This window comes from Hyperolius riggenbachi, chromosome 11 (genome assembly GCF_040937935.1).
Source record: "Hyperolius riggenbachi isolate aHypRig1 chromosome 11, aHypRig1.pri, whole genome shotgun sequence".
NCBI lineage: Eukaryota > Metazoa > Chordata > Amphibia > Anura > Hyperoliidae > Hyperolius > Hyperolius riggenbachi.
In genome coordinates, this window is record NC_090656.1 from 48,188,598 (window position 1) to 48,206,772 (window position 18,175).

The window sequence follows — 18,175 nt, forward strand, 5'->3', positions numbered from 1 at the left end:
TGCCGAATCACTTGCACTAGCGATTTGGCCGGCATTTCCATCCGAAGTTGGGCGGGAGGCTGCGAATCCCATAGGAGTGCATGGCACGGCTGATGGGATTAGTCTGCGTACCCGCAGATGCGTGCGGCACAAGTGGAAACTGGCCCTGACTTTCCTCTGCCTGATTGTGTATGCATTGCCCGCCCTTCACTATGGAACGTGCCTTGTCTCAGCATGAGAAATATTGGCCAATCAGAGAGAAACAGAGGTGTGGGAGAGGAAAATGGGAGGGGAAGAGGCTTCAGCCAATCATGCTGCATTAGTTAAGTCTAAGGGGAGGTAGAGAAGCAAAAAAAGGACAACCCAGAATGCCCTGCAACTTCCTTTTTGTGTACCAAATTTTGTGTGTACCAAAAGTCAGGTTAACTGGGGAATGATCATTTATTAACAAGAAAAGAAATAGTGATTTTAACTTTTGGATTGCCTGGTTAGCATCCTTATTACTTGTTTACCAGATAAAAATAAAGAATTGATTTTTGATTTTATGCCCAACAGTTATACTTTAATCTGAGTATACCCATCAGATAAAAAAAATGATCAGTTCACCAGCAAAAAGATCAGTACGTGCAAAATGCTTTCATAGTATGTCCTCCTTTTTCACACATGCATGTACACAAAAGTTAAGAAATATCTGCAGATCTCATACACTCCTCAGTCATATGCAGATCAGATTCACTGGGAGGAATCTGAAAGATTGAGAGAGAAATATCTTTCATTGCTATCTTTTGAGGTCTTTTGTGAATTTTTTTTTTTACAAAGATTATTTGCAAATTATTTTTGATCTTTCACTTTTCAAAGACTTTTATCTCATGTGTTATGTAATGTGTGACATTATCTCAAGCTTTAGAATTCAAAATCTACATGACTGCAGTGGTAAATTTGGCCAGTCAACTGAAGATAAAAATGGTATGTGTGTAAGGACCTTTAGCTCTTATGTCCCATGGTTTTAATTGCGTACAACAACAAATGGGCCTTAATTAGCAATGAACAATGTTGTGTATTAAAAATGTTTTTGTACTTTTTGTAATAAACATATTTAAAATACCAGGCTTGCTGGCTTCTACCTTGGTCTTCCAGTTCCTTGTTGCCAGCAGACTGGGAGTACTTACTTCAGCACAGATCAGATCACCTGACCATGTCCAACAGTTCCCTGAACAAGAGCTCTGTATGGGTCACCTCACTATAAAGCCTGGTACACACATCCAATTTTGATTGGCCAATCACTGACCAATTTTAACCACTCATTGTAGTAGGTGGTGTCACACGCCCCCTAGTGGCGTGGACCGCTCACTGCCTTCCAATCTATTTCAACGCAAAGACTATTCAACCTCATGAATGCAATCAGTGCACTGAAACCGCTGGAATTGGGCAGAAGACAGGGAGTGTGCGAGTGACAATAACGTTTTACTACACAATATTTTAGGTACAAGGCTGCCACCATCCCTTTTATCTGGGAAAAGGGAAACCCGCTCTGACTAGTCTAAACCTGCTGATAAAAAATGGTTAAAACACTCCGCTCTGCCTAACAATACAATTTCAGGGTAGCAAATCTTCAGAAAGGCTAGGATTCTTTCCAGGGGTCTAGTCCTGGAAAAAGAAGTGAGTGGACTCACCTCGAAAAACACGCGCGGCGCCAACAAATGGGTGTGGTCAGGCATAATGTGGGCTTGGTCACGGGTGGGGCCAAATATACATGACCTTAGCAGTGATGTAAAAGGTCTGCCGGGGAAGTTTGAGCTCTGCCGTAGTGTATCCCCCAAAATAGATGTAATCTGACAGCATTTCACCAAAAAGACACATAATCTGGTAGAAGTTCCTCCAAAATACAGATAATATGGCAGTGGTTCCCCCAAAATAGACAATGTGGCAGCAGCAGTTCCCCCAACATACACATAATTTGGAAGCAGTTCCCCAAAACACGCGAAACCTGGCAGCGGATCACCCAAAATATACGTAACACCCAACATACATATAATCTGGCAGCAGTTCCCCAAAACACGCGTAATCTGGCAGCAGTTCCCCAAAACACGCGTAATCTGGCAGCAGCCGTTACCCTAACATACACATAATCTGGCAGCTGTTCCCCAAAAGACATAACAGCGGTTCCACAAAAATGCAGATAATCTGACAGCAGTTCCCCCAAAATAGGTACCCCCAGCATAGGTAGCCAGGTCTATAGGTGTCCCCAGTATAAGTAGCCATGAGTATAGTAGTCCCAGTATATGTAGCCAGAGGTATATGTGCCTAGTATATGTAGCCCGAGGTATATGTCCCCAGTATATGTAGCCAGGGGTATACGTGCCCAGTATATGTAGCCAGGGGTATACGTGCCCAGTATATGTAGCCAGGGGTATATGTGCCAGTATATGTAGTCAGGGGTATATGTCCCAGTATATGTAGTCAGGGGTATATGTGCCCAGTATATGTAGCCAGGGGTATGTGTCCCCAGTATATGTAGCCAGGGGTATATGTGCCCCAGTATATGTAGCCAGGGGTATATGTGCCCCAGTATATGTAGGCAGGTGTATATGTGCCCAGTATATGTCAGGGGGTATATGTGCCCAGTATATGTAGTCAGGGGTATATGTGCCCAGTATATGTAAGCAGGGCAGGTGTATATGTCCCCAGTATATGTAGGCAGGGGTATATGTGCCCAGTATATGTAGTCAGGGGTATATGTGCCCAAGTATATGTAGTCAGGGGTATATGTCCCCAGTATATGTAGCCAGGGGTATACGTGCCCAGTATATGTAGCCAGGGGTATACGTGCCCAGTATATGTAGCCAGGGGTATATGTGCCAGTATATGTAGTCAGGGGTATATGTCCCAGAATATGTAGCCAGGGGTATATGTGCCCAGTATATGTAGCCAGGGGTATGTGTCCCCAGTATATGTAGCCAGGGATGTATGTGTCCCCAGTATATGTAGCCAGGGGTATATGTGCCCCAGTATATGTAGCCAGGCATATATGTGCCCCAGTATATGTAGCCAGGGGTATATGTGCCCCAGTATATGTAGCCAGGGGTATATGTGCCCCAGTATATGTAGCCAGGGGTATATGTGCCCCAGTATACGTAGCCAGGGGTATATGTGCCCAGTATATGTAGTCAGGGGTATATGTGCCCAGTATATGTAGTCAGGGGTATATGTGCCCAGTATATGTAGTCAGGGGTATATGTGCCCAGTATATGTAGTCAGGGGTATATGTGCCCAGTATATGTAGTCAGGGGTATATGTGCCCAGTATATGTAGTCAGGGGTATATGTGCTCGGTATATGTAGTCAGGGGTATATGTGCCTGGTATATGTAGTCAGGAGTATATGTGCCCGGTATATGTAGCCAGGGGTATATGTGCCCAGTATATGTAGCCAGGGGTATATGTGCCCAGTATATGTAGTCAGGGGGTATATGTGCCCAGTATATGTAGCCAGGGGGTATATGTGCCCAGTATATCTAGTCAGGGGTATATGTCCCCAGAATTAGTAGTCATGTGTCCCCCCAGCATGAGGGGAGCAGCGGAGTGGAAGGAGAGCTGTGAGCAGCGGTGGGGGAGGGCGGACATCTCTCCCCCCCCCCTCGCTCTCCCCTCCAGAAGTAATGTGCGGGCAGCCGGCAGGACTTACCTCTCCTTGTCGTCGGAACACCGGATCTGCATGCCGCAAGTCTGGTCTGGTCCAGACCAGAGCAGAGGCACGCAGATCCGGCGCCGGAACGAGAAGAGGTAACTCCCGCCCGCCCGCTGCCGGCTGCCCGCATATTACTTCTGGAGGGGAGAGCAAGGGAAGGAGAGCCCCAAGGTGAGGGGGGGGGGGGGAGATGTCCGCCCTCCCCCACCGCTGCTCACAGCTCTCCTTCCACTCCGCTGCTCCCCTCCACAATTGCCAGGGGGGACGGCGTCCACCCTCGGGAAATAGTAAGTGGACGCCGTCCCCCCGCCCCACTCGACCCCTGATTCTTTCGCTGGCTTCAAACATGTTTGCAGCTAAGAGAAATGCCTTGAAGACATTTATTGTAAACGCAATATAAATAATTAATATATACAGAATATTAATTAAAAGTAACAATTATAAAGACAATAATAGTCCAGTGTAACATAAAAATGGATACTTACAGTTTTGGAAGTAATATGTCCTTTATGGAAGCTCCAAGCAAAATGGAAGGGTCCTTTGTCCCAGAATAATAATCCTTTGTTCCAGAATCAAAATGGCAGCCAGCCACTTGGTCCTTTTGGCTGGCTGTGATCAGGAGATCTTATACAAGGGAGGACTATTTGCTAAAGATGATCTGTGTTTTTTTATACAGATTGGATTCTGAGGCAGATCTCAAAGCCAGCCCTCTGGGCTGGGTTTTCTTTCGGCGGGAAACTTAAGTCATTTTTCATAACTCAGCCCCATTCATCACACACAAATAATAATAGCAAATCCACAATCCTCAAAAAATATCGATCTCATTGACACTAGACATGAACATTGTATAATAGTTGGTTACAGAGAAGTTTTATAACCAGTTGTGGCTTATTTTGTGGATTCTTTGCCTAAGCAACTACTTATTTGTATGATATCTGGGTTTGGGAACAAGGCCTGTCTTGGACTACCCGATTGCATATTCCTCGTCCTGCGTATTGTTTTTATATATCTAGTCAATAGCTTGTATATATTATTCAGGTTCTGGGGTTGGTGTGCATATATAATACAGTGGGATGTGAAAGTTTGTTAATCGTCATGATTTTCCTGTATAAATCGTTGGTTGTTGCGATAAAAAATGTCAGTTAAATATATCATATAGGAGACACGCAGTGATATTTGAGAAGAGAAATTAAGTGTATTGGATTTACAGAAAGTGTGCAATAATTGTTTAAACAAAATTTGGCAGGTGCATAAACTTGGGCATCACAAAAAAGAAATGAAATCAATATTTAGTAGATCCTCCTTTTGCAGAAATTACAGCTTCTTAATGCTTCCTGTAGGTTCCAATGAGAGTCTGGATTCTGGTTGAAGCTATTTTGGACCATTCCTCTTTACAAAACATCTCCAGTTCAATCAGGTTTGATGGCTTCAGAGTATGGACAGCTCTCTTTAACTCACATCACAACTTTTCAATTATATTCAGGTCTGGGGACTGAGATGGCCATTCCAGAACATTGTACTTGTTCCTCTGCATGAATGCCTTAGTGGATTTTAAACAGTGTTTAGGGTCGTTTTCTTGTTGAAAGATCCAGCCCTGGCGCAGCGTCAGCTTTTTTACTGATTCCAGGACATTGGTCTCCAGAATCTGCTGATACTGAGTGAATACCATGTGTCCCTCAACTTTGGCAAGATTCACAGTCCCTGTATTGGCCACACAGCCCCACAGCATGATGGAACCACCACCATATTTTACTGTAGGTAGCAACTGTTTTTCATGGAATGCTGTGTTCTTTTTCTACATGCATAACGCCCCTTGTTATGCCCAAATAACTCAATTTTAGTTTCAGCAGTCCACAGCACTTATTCCAAAACGAAGCTAGCTTGTCCAAATGTGCTTTAGCATACCTCAAGCGGCTCTGTTTGTGCTTTGGACGGAGAAAAATATACTATGATGTCAAGCAGTTGTCTACCCCAGAGCAGGCTGGGGGTTATTATAATTATTATTATTTAGTATTTATATAGCGCCGACATATTATGCAGCGCTGTACAGTGTATATATATATCTTGTCACTATCTGTCCCTCAAAGGAGCTCACAATCTAATCCCTACCATTGCCATATGTCTATATTATGTAGTGTAAGTACTGTAGTCTAGGGCCAATTTTAGGGGGAGCCAATTAACTTATCCGTATGTTTTTGGAATGAGTTCATGTGATGTTCTTGCACACTTCAGAGTGGAGTATAGCAGTCCACAGCGATTCACCTTGCCAGCAGTAGAGATGATGGCATTTCAGAAAATTAAAACTGTAAACCAGGGTAAGGTAAGGGATTTTACAATTGGCAAACATTTACTTTATCATTTATAAATAAATGCAAAATTGCACCTAATGAAAATCCATGGGCTGCAATACAAATTGCAGCTCTCTGTGTACGGTTTTAAAATCTTCCCACGCACTGTATGTGAATCCCATGTGATTTGCATACAATGCTTCTCTATGGGAAAAAAAATGTATGCTTTTTTTACAAATTAAATATGATTCCAGAGCTGGGACAAGGTCTTCCAGCACCCAAGGCTGAGACAACAAAGTGCGCCCCTCCATCCCTCCCACCCCAGTCATCACACACTGATTGCTATTAGACTAATGGTGCATACACATGAGGTACGGCTGTCGCCGCAACCACGTGGCACGCGCGTGTTGCGGCGACAGGTCGCCCCGTGTGTATGACGTGCGCGCCCCGAATCGTCACCCTTCGGAGCTGTCGCCAGACGATTGACATGTTCAATCGCCGGCTACAGCTGTCGCCGCAACTTCGCCGCAACTGTCGGTAGTCCCGCGTGTGTATGCGGGCTAGCGACAGGAGACCTACGCGAGTGAATGGAGCATCCAGCCGGGGGATGCTCCATTCACAAACAGCTTCCGCCGCGTCTCTGCCTTTCTGGCGAGACGTGTGGACAGCTGTCGCCGGCAGGGAGCTATCGCTCCCTGGTCGCGTGTATGCATGCATATGTATGTAGCTTAAGAGGCGCTCCAGGGCCCCCAACACCTTAATCTCTAGTTATCTGGGTTGCAGGTAAGGCCATGTATCCCCTTTTCGTACTTCTGTCAAACACAATAGGGGAATGATAGCTGAGTGAGTTGTACACCCTCTCCTACACTGCGCCATGAGGCTGGAGCCTCTCTCGCCTCTACCTTAGCCCAGCCCTGTATGATACTGTACTTTTCCCCAGTACAAGGTCAGATTAAAAAAATGTGAAACCATAAAAAAAGCACACAAAACACAATCACAGACTTGTACAAAATCAAACAAAACCTACCACAGACTGTGCTCCCAGCCTACAACAGTCCCTGTCATGTTCAAACAAGGCAAGAAAAAAAGAAACTGTACACATCATTACCAGTCATTTCAGAGTCAATATTTTACTTTCTTTTCAAGAACATTATACAATGTGTTTCTCTGGCTACTGTAGAGCCTGTGTGTCTGTCACCTGCGGAGGTTACACTGTTTACAGTAAGCACTCTACTGCAACCTAATGTTTCCTAAAGGAGCGGTGTGTGTTTATCTATACACACGCAACAGTCATATACAGGGGTAACTGTGCACTGCCATACAAAGAACCACTATTATTACATAAAAATGACATTAAGAGCGGTAATAAAGAACAGGCTGATTCTATAGGTGGCCACACACGATACAATAAAATGATCCGATTTTACAGTAATTCGATAAAAACGATAGTATCTCTCGAAAAAAATCTAAAGCTTTTTTTTCATTCGACTGAAATATCTGATCGGATTTCCCGTTTTTTTCGATTTAAATCGATCCAGAATGCCAGATATTTATCTTCAATTTCTACTAAAGATTGTATGGTGTGTGTTGGATTGTTAATTTATTAATATACACACCCTAGCAATTTTCTCTGAGTTTCCAATCATTTTTATCATAATTGAGGAAAAAATTGAACATAGGTGTGTGGTACATTGGTCATATTTTTGAAATGTTACAATCAGTCAGAAAAATTGATTGCAATTCTTAAATTGAACAGATATTTAAAAAGTTGTATGGTGTGTGGCCACCTTAAGGGATTGTTTCTCAGTATGAGACGTGTAGCACTGGCTGTACGCTTGCACATCGTGGGTGGTACCATGGCTTGAGAATGAAATACAAATCCGAGCAGTGTATGCAGAAGTGATTGTTTCTTGTACATAGGCATTGGGGGTGCAGAAAGCACATTTGCAGATAGAAGTAGCCAAAATAAATAGGAATGAGTACTGAATGGCCTGTAACATCATGGCCAAAAGTAGAATAGGCTGAATACTTGTAGCCCAATGTAGATGCATTATAAATCCTTCTGTAGTCGCACTCCATGTTCACACAGTCAGGACCTGCCTCCTACTCCAGACCAAGTGAGCACTCGTCACAACAAACCACACCTCAAAAGTACATACGGACAATAGTGCAGATGGTTAAACAAGTCCCCTTGTGACTTTCTGCAACTTATGTCAGATGTAAAGGGGAAACCACCACTGTAGTCTTATGGTGGCCACACGTTACAATTTTTCTGTTCGATTTTTCCCCAAATCAATTAAAATGATCAATTGTGTGAAAAAAAGAAAAAAGAGAATTTTTGGATCTATATACATTCCTTCAATTGACTTTTTTCTCGATTAAAATCGATCGGAAAGGTTGGAAAAATCTGATCAATTTTGTTCGAAATTGAATGGTATGTGGTGGGTTGTATGAAAGTAATTCGACCTAATAAACTTTAAGATTACACAGAATAAAATTAATCCATGCCATGTACTGATGAGGATCAAACAATCCGAAACAGTCTGTATGCATGTTGGATTATTCTGGCTCTGTACAAATTAACAAGCTGACACATCAATGCATTCCAGCGGTTCTGGAGGTGTGTTTAGCTTTTAAGGGCAACAATGGTTAATTTGCATATATTCAGCAGTGATGCTCTGGGAGACATCTCAAGCTCACTCCAACCTGAATTATCGCAAATTCTTTCTGTTTTAAGAAAGCAAACTTTTGTTTTCCACAGCATTTTAGTAAGGGGGCTTTTAGGACCATTGTAGCCCCTTATACACTCTAATGAGTTCTGGTTCACCATGAGCTTGCTGGTTAGTGTCTACCACTTAAGAATAAAAAAACTTTAGATAGAATTTATGTTGTCACTGTAATAAATGTAGTGTTGTTGATTAAAATTAATGAGGAATAGATTTGTTAAAAAAAATTGTCAAATCGAATTTTTTTTAACCATTTTGGCCCATGGATTGTTTTCACCTTATGGAAGAGAGGAATTTTCAAATTTCAGCATTTCTCCTTTTCATTTCCCAATAACTTTATCACTACTTATCACAATGAAATGATCTGTACCTTGTTTTTTGCCACCAATTAGGCTTTCTTTGAGTGGTACTTTTTGCTAATGTTGATTTTATCCAAAATGCATTTTAATAGGAAAAAATTAAAAAAAAATTGGCCATTATAGTTTTACAATAAAACATTCTACTATGGATAAAAGCCACACATTTTATTTGCCCATTTTTCCCGGTTATTGCTACATTTAAATTATATCCCTAGTACAATGTATGGCGACATTATTTTATTTGGAAATAAAGGTGCATTTTTTTTTAGTTTTATGTCCATCACTAATTACAAGCACATCATTTAACAGTAATATACCCTCTTGACATACATATTAAAAAATGTCAGTCCCTAATGTATGTAGGTGTAATTTTACTATTTGGCCACAGGATGTTCTCTCGCATTATTTCCGATTAGCGTGCTACAAGTAAGTACGCAAATAGGAAGTAATGCGTGGCTGTTTTACTTCAGAATTGACGCAGGCATCTCATTGATGCCGGCTATCATGGGGAGATTAATCTAACGTTGCTCCAAAATCACCCTTTGCTTAATGGTCTATCTCACCCTTTGCTTAATGGTCCCGCACTATTGTGAAATAGGGGGGGTCACAGTAATTGAAACATCTGCACAAACTAAATAATTGTGACCACCCAGGGGATACCACAAAATATCAAAAGCTTTATTGTAAACACAAATTGCATAACCTAGAAAAATCCACCCTAAAAACAATTAAAATAACCCACGGAGCTCTTCATTCAAGCACAACCCAGCATACCACAGACACCCCTCAACCACTGGTACCGGTACCATATCCGATATAACCCCAGAGTGGGGAGACAGAGGCAGCCAGGTCTGCTGCAAGAGCTTATTTTCCTGCTCACCAAGGATTCCCGTGTATCTGCAATCACTTCACCTTACTGAACTTAAAACTGCCGATGTCTCACCAGTCCCACTGCGCAGCCTCCGGTCTAGTTTCCCGGGTGTCCATGTGAAGGTTTCTTCGCTCACCTGCCTCTCAACCCAACCGCGCGTCCGCAGCGGGGAGCAGCGGTGTGCTAATCCAACCACTAGAGTCCTTCCGGCTGAGAGCTCATGTGACAAGGAGACGCTCAGATCACATTGCAGGTTGCGGACCCGCCCACTGACGCGTTGCGTCCGCCCACTGCCATGACAACAAAAGCAGCGTCTCGTGGCCAGCATTCCTTCACAGTCCTCTGTCAGCGCTGCATAAGGCTGCATACATTCAGACTTGCTGGGGCCACTTTCCTCACCACTTTTGCCAGCAGACAAAAGTACGGCATAAGACTCCATCCCGCAGTTTTTTATGTCTCCCTCAACCAGCGCGCTGCGCTTATTGATCTCACCCGATCAGACTACATATTTCTTACAGCTTACAGGAAAATTCCACAGGCAACCTTTACAGAAAGACTTTATAGTCCAATTCTTGGTTAAGGCCATTTGGGACAGGGAATTTAACAGGTAGATCCACCTGCATTCTTGTTGCAGCAATACCTGTTCTCTGTCTCCCTCCCTCCTATTATTGGTTAGTCTGTAGAATCCCCTAAATCTGAAGCCAGCCAGTGACCCATCATGGACCACACAGAAATGTTCTGCCAGGGAGCTCCTATATTCTCCATTCAGTTTTCTTCCACACTTTATATTACTTATGTGTTCAGATATACGTGTCTTTAACTTAGACATTAATCTCAGCGGCGGGAGCGAGCGGGAGAATGCACGGCAGCATGATTGCGCCTACATCTTAAAATGATCACTGTTTTTGAACAAAAACCGTGATCATTCTCGTTGCATAAGCACAGATTGGCTCAGGGGACTTCTGTTCCCTGTCATCAATCCCCCCCGTCTCTGTGACCATCCCAATCGCAGGCTTACACCCGATCGTGCGCACAACCCTGCAAAGTGTACGGACGCAAGTCTTGTGTTCCTGTGGTGAGACTCACGTCTGTACGGCTGAAATGGTTAAAAAGGTTTTAATGTGTGTGGCCACCGCATTAAGTCTTGCTCACCGCAATAAGTCTTGCAACTTTGCTCTAAACACAACCGGAGATTCCAGGGTTTCACTCTGTATCAAACTCAAACAAGACACACTATATCACTATATGTAAATCCCACTATTTAACAAAATATTTTTAAAAAAGGCAATGCCGTGCATCAAATTAGCATACAGAAACAAGCTCCCTGGTCCTCAAGCAGTGGAGTGTAGTGAAATCCTCTATTTTGTCAGTCAGTGCATGTACCTCATCAGCTTTTCCCTATCGGTTTCGTCATTCGTATGATTCATCAGGGGCTAAGATATCTAGATATACAAACATATAATTAGAATGTGGGAAATTGTTCCTAGTTCTCCCAGTATTGTTGGCCCAGAGGGTTACTGGATCCTTCTACAGCCCACCGTTCCAGCACAGGTTCTCTTTATACCTATTTGACTCAGCAAGGGCATGAGCACATCTGGACTGGACATGTGCAAGTGAATTTCACGCATGCCTATTAGAACTAAATGTTTGTGAAAGTAGGAAAAAAAGCCAAGCATGAGCAGCTTCGTTCTGCTGGGCATGTGCAGACCTTACTCGTGCATTCCCAGCCCAGATGAGCTTGTCCACAGTAGTGGGCATTGCCAGGAGATCAAGATGGACCCTACGCTTGAATACTGGGATATATGGGGGATCCAGAAAGCCTCAGGACGATCCAGGTGTACTGTCAAATGTACCTGAGATGATGAAAATAAAATTATATATACTTGGGGCTTCCTCCAGCCCCCTTCAGGCTGATCGGTCCCTCTTCGTTCTCTCAGGCCACCTGGTTCCTATGCTAGACAGCTTGGTAAATCTGCCATTCGGAGCAGCCGTAGTCCGGCTGTGCCCGTTCCCCCGACGCACTCATGTGGCTGGGAGCATTTTGCACCTGCGCAGTAGTACTGAGCAAGTGCAAACCGCTTCTGCTGACAAGAGCGCGATGGGGCACATGGCTGGGCATGCGCAGTACCTCCTGACTGGAGGAATTACTGGGCCGCCATGCCTAGTGGAGGACCCAGGCAGCCTGGGAAGACGGTGAGGGAGCGATCAGCCTGAAGGGGGCTGGAGTAAGCCCCAAATATGTCTATTATTTTTTCATCATCTCAAGTTTCCTTTAAAGCCAATGGGTACCGCTATATAAAAAAAAAAAAAGTCAGATACTCACCTAAGGAGAGGGAAGGCTCGGTCCTAATGAGTCTTCCCTCTCCTCTCCCGGTGCCCTCGGTGCTGCGCTGGCTCCCCCGTTCGCGTTCGCCGCCGCAGGGACTTCGGAGGCCTTCGGGAGCACTCGGGCTTCCGAAGACGGGCCACTCCATACTACGTACGTGCGAGCGCGTCATAGAGGGCGCTCGCGCATGCGTAGTATGGAGCGGCCCCGTCCTCGGGAGCCCGAGTGCTCCCGAAAGCTCCCTTCGGCATGCGGAAGTGGCAGTATTTGACCGAACTGGTCGAATACTACCACGGGGGATCCTGTGCGGGACCGGGCACCGGGAGAGGAGAGGGAAGGCTCTTTAGGACCGAGCCTTCCCTCTCCTTAGGTGAGTATCTGACTTTTTCTTTTTTGAAACGGTAAACATTCACTTTAATATACTATTTCATCTTATTAATATTGCTATTATTAGCACTGAGGATAAGAATTAAAGATGTTGACTGTTGTGTTGTCAACATTAAAAAACATTTTGTGCTTTTTATTTTTAGAATGCATGGAGGTAATGGAGGTAATGAATAGAAAGCCCTATCTGTTCTTACCTTGTAAGGACTAAATTCGAAAAACTGTCACACGAGTTAAATTGGTGTGACAAGTGGTTGTACTAGCGGTAGTGAAGTAGTTAAGCAGAACAGAAATTAGGAGCCTCATTTCTAGCTGATCCACTTAGAAATGTACAAACATATTTCAAGTGAAGAACCATTTGCCTCTCTCTTCCCATTAGATGCGCTTACTATAAACACAATCTTTGTATATTCCCTGTGCTAAGAACAAACAAAATGTGAGCGTTCCCAGACTGTATCACTTTCATCAGACGACAGAAAGAACAGAGAACACAGTCTGGTTCAACAGACCTCATTCAAAACCATAAAGTTGTTTGTAAAATTTAATTAGAAAAAGTAAAACCAATTAATTTTCCCCCAGTGAAAAAAAAAAAAAAGAAAACCGCGACATGCAGATTAGCAACTAACAAAAGCCACATTCTACAAAAGAGCTAATATAAAATAACAGAATAAAAAAAATAACCTCAAGCATCAGATAAAAGTTCATGATGCAAAATAAATCTCCCCACATACTGCTGTCCCAGGACTAAGGATGGACAATGGCATGCAAACAAAAAAAATCAGAGTTTGCTGCTTGAAAATGGACCAATCTACTCTCACCTTGGCTTCATTTGATTGGTCCATTTTCAAGTTACATTTGCATAGAAAATCTTCATTATTCTGCATCCGCTCTGGATTATCTTATTATATCTTATTGACTATAGGGGCTATTGTTACTCCCCTGATTGGAAAGGTGGATGGGGGTAAGTGGGGTCTGGTTCAGCAACACTTGTTAAGGCACACACGCTAGACAGGCTGGAACGACGAGTCCGTCAGACCCTCCCACTGGGAGGGCGTTCCAGCGACAGTCCGGCGTGTGTACAGTCTGTCAGGCAGACTGATAAGGCTGTTTCTGAACGATCGGCCTTATCAGTTTGTAGACACACTGTACACACGCCGGACTGTCGCTGGAACGCCCGCCCACTGGAGGGTCTGACGGACCCGTCGTTCCAGCCTGTCTAGCATGTATACGGCCTTTACCATTTACAGTGCAGTCTGATCCAGTACGGTTCTGATCCAGTTCTGTATCATGCCTGAAGAAGAAATGTAAAGTTTTGAAAGCTTGCAAAGAAATCTTCTACAGTTAGGGCCTATTTCCACTTCATGCAGATTGGATGCAGAAAAACTGACTCCAATGAATGTCTATGGGCTTCTTTCCACTAAACGCAACTTTTCCGATTCAGATTTTCCCATAGGCAATCATTGTAGTCAGTTTTTCTGCATACATTCTGCATCCAATCTGCGTGTAGTGGAAACAGGCCCTTAGTCATTAAAGGCATCACCTAAGCAACTTTTGTTGTTATGTCTTCCAATAAACAGAGTTGCAGAAATGACTATAAGTAATAGGATTCTAGTATAAGCATTGTTAGTCACATTATAAAATATATACAGGGGTGTAGCAATAGGGGGTGTAGAGGTAGCGACCGCATCGGGGGCCCTTGGGCCAGAGGGGCTGCAAGGGGCCCTCCAACTGTATTAGTTCTCTATTGGTCTTGTGCTCGTAATAATCACTTCTATAGATACTTTGAATTGTGGTAATCATTAATAAACTGTTCCCCATCCCCTTCTTGCACCTCTGACACTGTAGATGCTATTGGCAGGTTTTGTTGCGCCGTATCAATTGTTATGTACAGAGTGCTTGGGGGGCCCCAGTGTAAAACTTGCATCAGGGCCCACAGCTCCTCTAGCTACGCTACTGGATATATATGTGGATTGCCATGGTAACGGTTATTACTCCCACCACTGACAAAGTTCTCCACTGCTCTAAAGTAACGCACTGGGATTAGTCAACACCTTTAAAACAATTAAATTGATCTAGTACATGTAGGTAGTTAGTGACATGAGTTATCAAAAGGCTCAAGAATGTACAAAACGGCAAAAAAAAAAACCCCAAAAAACTGACTTGACTTAGTGGAGCAGGGAAAGAAAAAAAATTGTTAATGTTAAATGTCAAACTGCAATATGTAAGATAAAAGTTTTTAAAACAGAATGTATAGTAACATATACCATGAAAAAAAGGAAAGCATAATCATAGATAAAATACAAGCACTCTGAATAAAATAGTGGCTAAAAGGATAAGTTCTTCTAACAAATATAATAAATCAGTACCCAGATTAATAATGCATATAGCAGATTTGGCAGCCTGAGGAAATAAGAACCTTTTATTTGTCTGTTTACAAAAACGTCTTCCCACAACAGCCCCTGTATACTATAAATAGCTCTGTTATTTCAGCATCTATTTGTGCAGATTTACTGGCCTGAGGATACTCAGAAAAGGGATCTCTGAGTGAGGATATAGATAAATAACTAAATAAAGTAATGAAGAGGTCCACAGGCACTAACTAACCACACCCCCAAAAGTTCACAAAGAGAAAGCATGCCTACAAAAACCAAGTACAGTATGTCAAGAGGCTCTTAATAACCTACCAAAAAATTCAAAGCTACTAAGCAAGACATATAGTTCCACTGAACAACTTCTTAAAGGGGTTCTTAAATGCTGTTTAAAAAAAAAAGTTTCACTTACCTGTGTCCCGTGCCAGTCCTCAAGGATCCTCCGGTCTCGCAACTGCGGCTCACATTGTTTTTTCATCTTACGAGTCGACTGTGCCGCCGTGACCGCACACGGCAGCTCACTTAGTGTGGGAACGTCCTGCGCAGGCGCACTACAAATGTTCCCGTACTGCGCCTGCACAGGATTCTACCGCGATGTGAGCGGGAGTGAGGACGTACACAGGCATGTGGCGGTCAACTCTTAAAGAGGAACTCCAGTGAACATTTTACCGTTGGCAGGTGATGTAGCTGCTGCATGGTTTTTGGCAGTTGGAAACAGCCGTAAACAGCCATTTCCCACAATGCAACAAGTTTTACAGACAGGAAACTGCCAAAAGTTTGAACTTTTCTTGTGGGAGGGGCTTCTTGTGGGAGGGGTTTCACCACAATATCAGTCATACAGCACCCCCTGATGGTCTGTTTGTGAAAAGGAATAGATTTCTCATGTAAAAGGGGGTATCAGCTACTGATTAAGATAAAGTTCAATTTTTGGTCGGAGTTTCTCTTTAAGATGTAAAAACGGAAAGTGAGCCACTGCGGGGGACCAGAGAATCCTTGAGGACTGACATGGGAACGGACATGTGCAGGGGGCCAGTAGAAGCCCCAGGTAAATGAAACTTAAAAAAAAAAAAAAAAGTTAAAGAACCCCTTTCAGAAGAAGTAAAAAGACTGGTTACTGGGTGTGGTTTTTTTTTCTTGAACACCTTTATACAGATTGGCTCGTGCAGGGGTGTAACTACAAATCATGGGGCCACCCTGCAAAACTTTGATGGGGCCCCAAAATGTTCACCCCCTTTCCCTTGCCTACCCCCGGTGACCCTCACAGCCTGGGGGCCTATCTTACAGGGTCATAAAACAAGTGTGGACATCATAATCTTCACACCCATAACAAGTGTAGCCACAAAAACACCCGATCAGAGAAAGTGAAGTAGTAGTTGGGGCCCCCCTTCGGTTGCAGCGGCTGCTCCCCTGTAGTTACGCTCCCGGGCTCATTGCTCACAGTCCTAACCAACTCTACATGCCATAAATTGCTTGAGAGCTATCACTATTCCTACACTGAGGCGCTCACTTCTGCATTTAGACCCACCGAGTTATACTCCTGTTTGCCTGATGAAGCGGGACCACAACCGCGAAACGCGTTGCACTAAGTGGAGTTGAATAAAAAAAAAAATTTGTATTGATATATTGTGACTCAATTGAGTTTTATATTTTCGAGGGAGGTAAGTCCACCTGAACATCCCCCTCTTTTAGACGGTTTTTAGATGTTTTTAGTCTTCTCTGGCGCCTCTGTACATCAAGCTTTGCTGAAATCTTGATTCCACCCTCGGTGGAGGGGTACTACCCCGTTTCCCATCTGCAGAGGGCTACATCTTAAAAACCTGAGTGGAGTCAGGTTATAATACTCCCCCCACCTGCACTTGAAGTGGATGCCTATGGGTAACCCATGTTTGTGAGTATATCTAAGATTTTTTGCTTTACACCACAACCAACTCAACAATACTACACCATATTGGGCTCTCGATTTCTCTTTGTTCTTCCAAGCATGAACTGCAAATAAGCATATGGAATAATTGTGTATATAGTATGGTAATAATGGTAAATACATTAGTTATAGAACAGAGTCTCATATTTTTATTTTAGTGGCTGAATTTTGCAAAACAGTCTGACATAATGACTAACTTTTCCACTCAAGAATGTTATCAGCAGTGTTTTATCAGCCAAATAGAAGTATTTTGCATTCTATAGATTTTTCAGGGCATCAGACTATAAGGTGCCCATACATCTAGTGATAATGGACAGATGTGACCAAGAGACAAATCTCTCTCTCTGACCGAATCTGATTATAGAGAGATTTGCCGGCTGCCCATACACTGCAGGCCCATTACCGAGCTACTTCAGTATGAAATCATTCAAGAATCAGTGTAGGTACATTTGAAGAACTGCAGCAAAGAATGGTAGTCATTCAAGCAGGCTGATAACTAATACAAGAGCAGCTCAAAAGGCGTCACATACTTTGAAGCATACAGTCATGAAAAGTATGCTTCACTGACAGTTACCTGCTACATTATGCGGTAATGCAACCATGCAGTGTGTTGGGATACCACGCTCCGTTAGATTGCACCAGGCGCACTGTGAATGTTGTGTAGGGTTAATGTTGCTGTGTGATTTTATGAGTTACAATGCGTCCGTTAAGTCGCACCGCAAGTCTCTCTACTTTTAATTGAATCAGCCCAACATTGTGTAAGCCGGGGGTGTAGCCCATGCACCATAACAGTTCAGTATTAGAGTTAACTGTAACCTTGCCCAAGTCATCCTAGCACTGCAGTAAAGCACGCTGAATTCAATTATTATGCAGTTTTGCATCTGTTCAAGTGGGCACCTAGCCCATTAAGGGCTCTGCCTTTGACATGGGGGACCAGGGTTCGAATTCTGGTTAGGGTCAGTACCTTTTCGGTAAGGAGTCCTTGGGCAAGACTCCCTAACACTGGAGGGTGAACTCTTGAGTCTTGACGCTTTGAGTCCAACAGGAGAAAAGCGCTATACAAATGTTAGGATTATTAAATGTATAAATGCTTGTTGCAAGAGAAGTTAGTGCATAAGCAATTCCACATAATTTATTAGCTGCAGGTACTATAATAAACTTCAATAGTGTGTGGTTATAATTAAACTTATCATTTAGACTTCGGATCACTTGGCTCCTCACCAAGAACAACAATTTCACCTGTTTATGTCCTCTGATTTGTTTGTA

The 18,175-nt window shown here is 43.3% G+C and overlaps 1 protein-coding gene across 2 annotated transcripts in view; it reads right to left on the reverse strand.

Annotated features, from left to right (window-relative positions):
- Positions 1 to 18,175, reverse strand: part of LOC137539070 (uncharacterized) — a 168,990-nt gene that overhangs the window by 119,637 nt on the left and 31,178 nt on the right. The gene's annotated exons all lie outside the window — the stretch shown is intronic.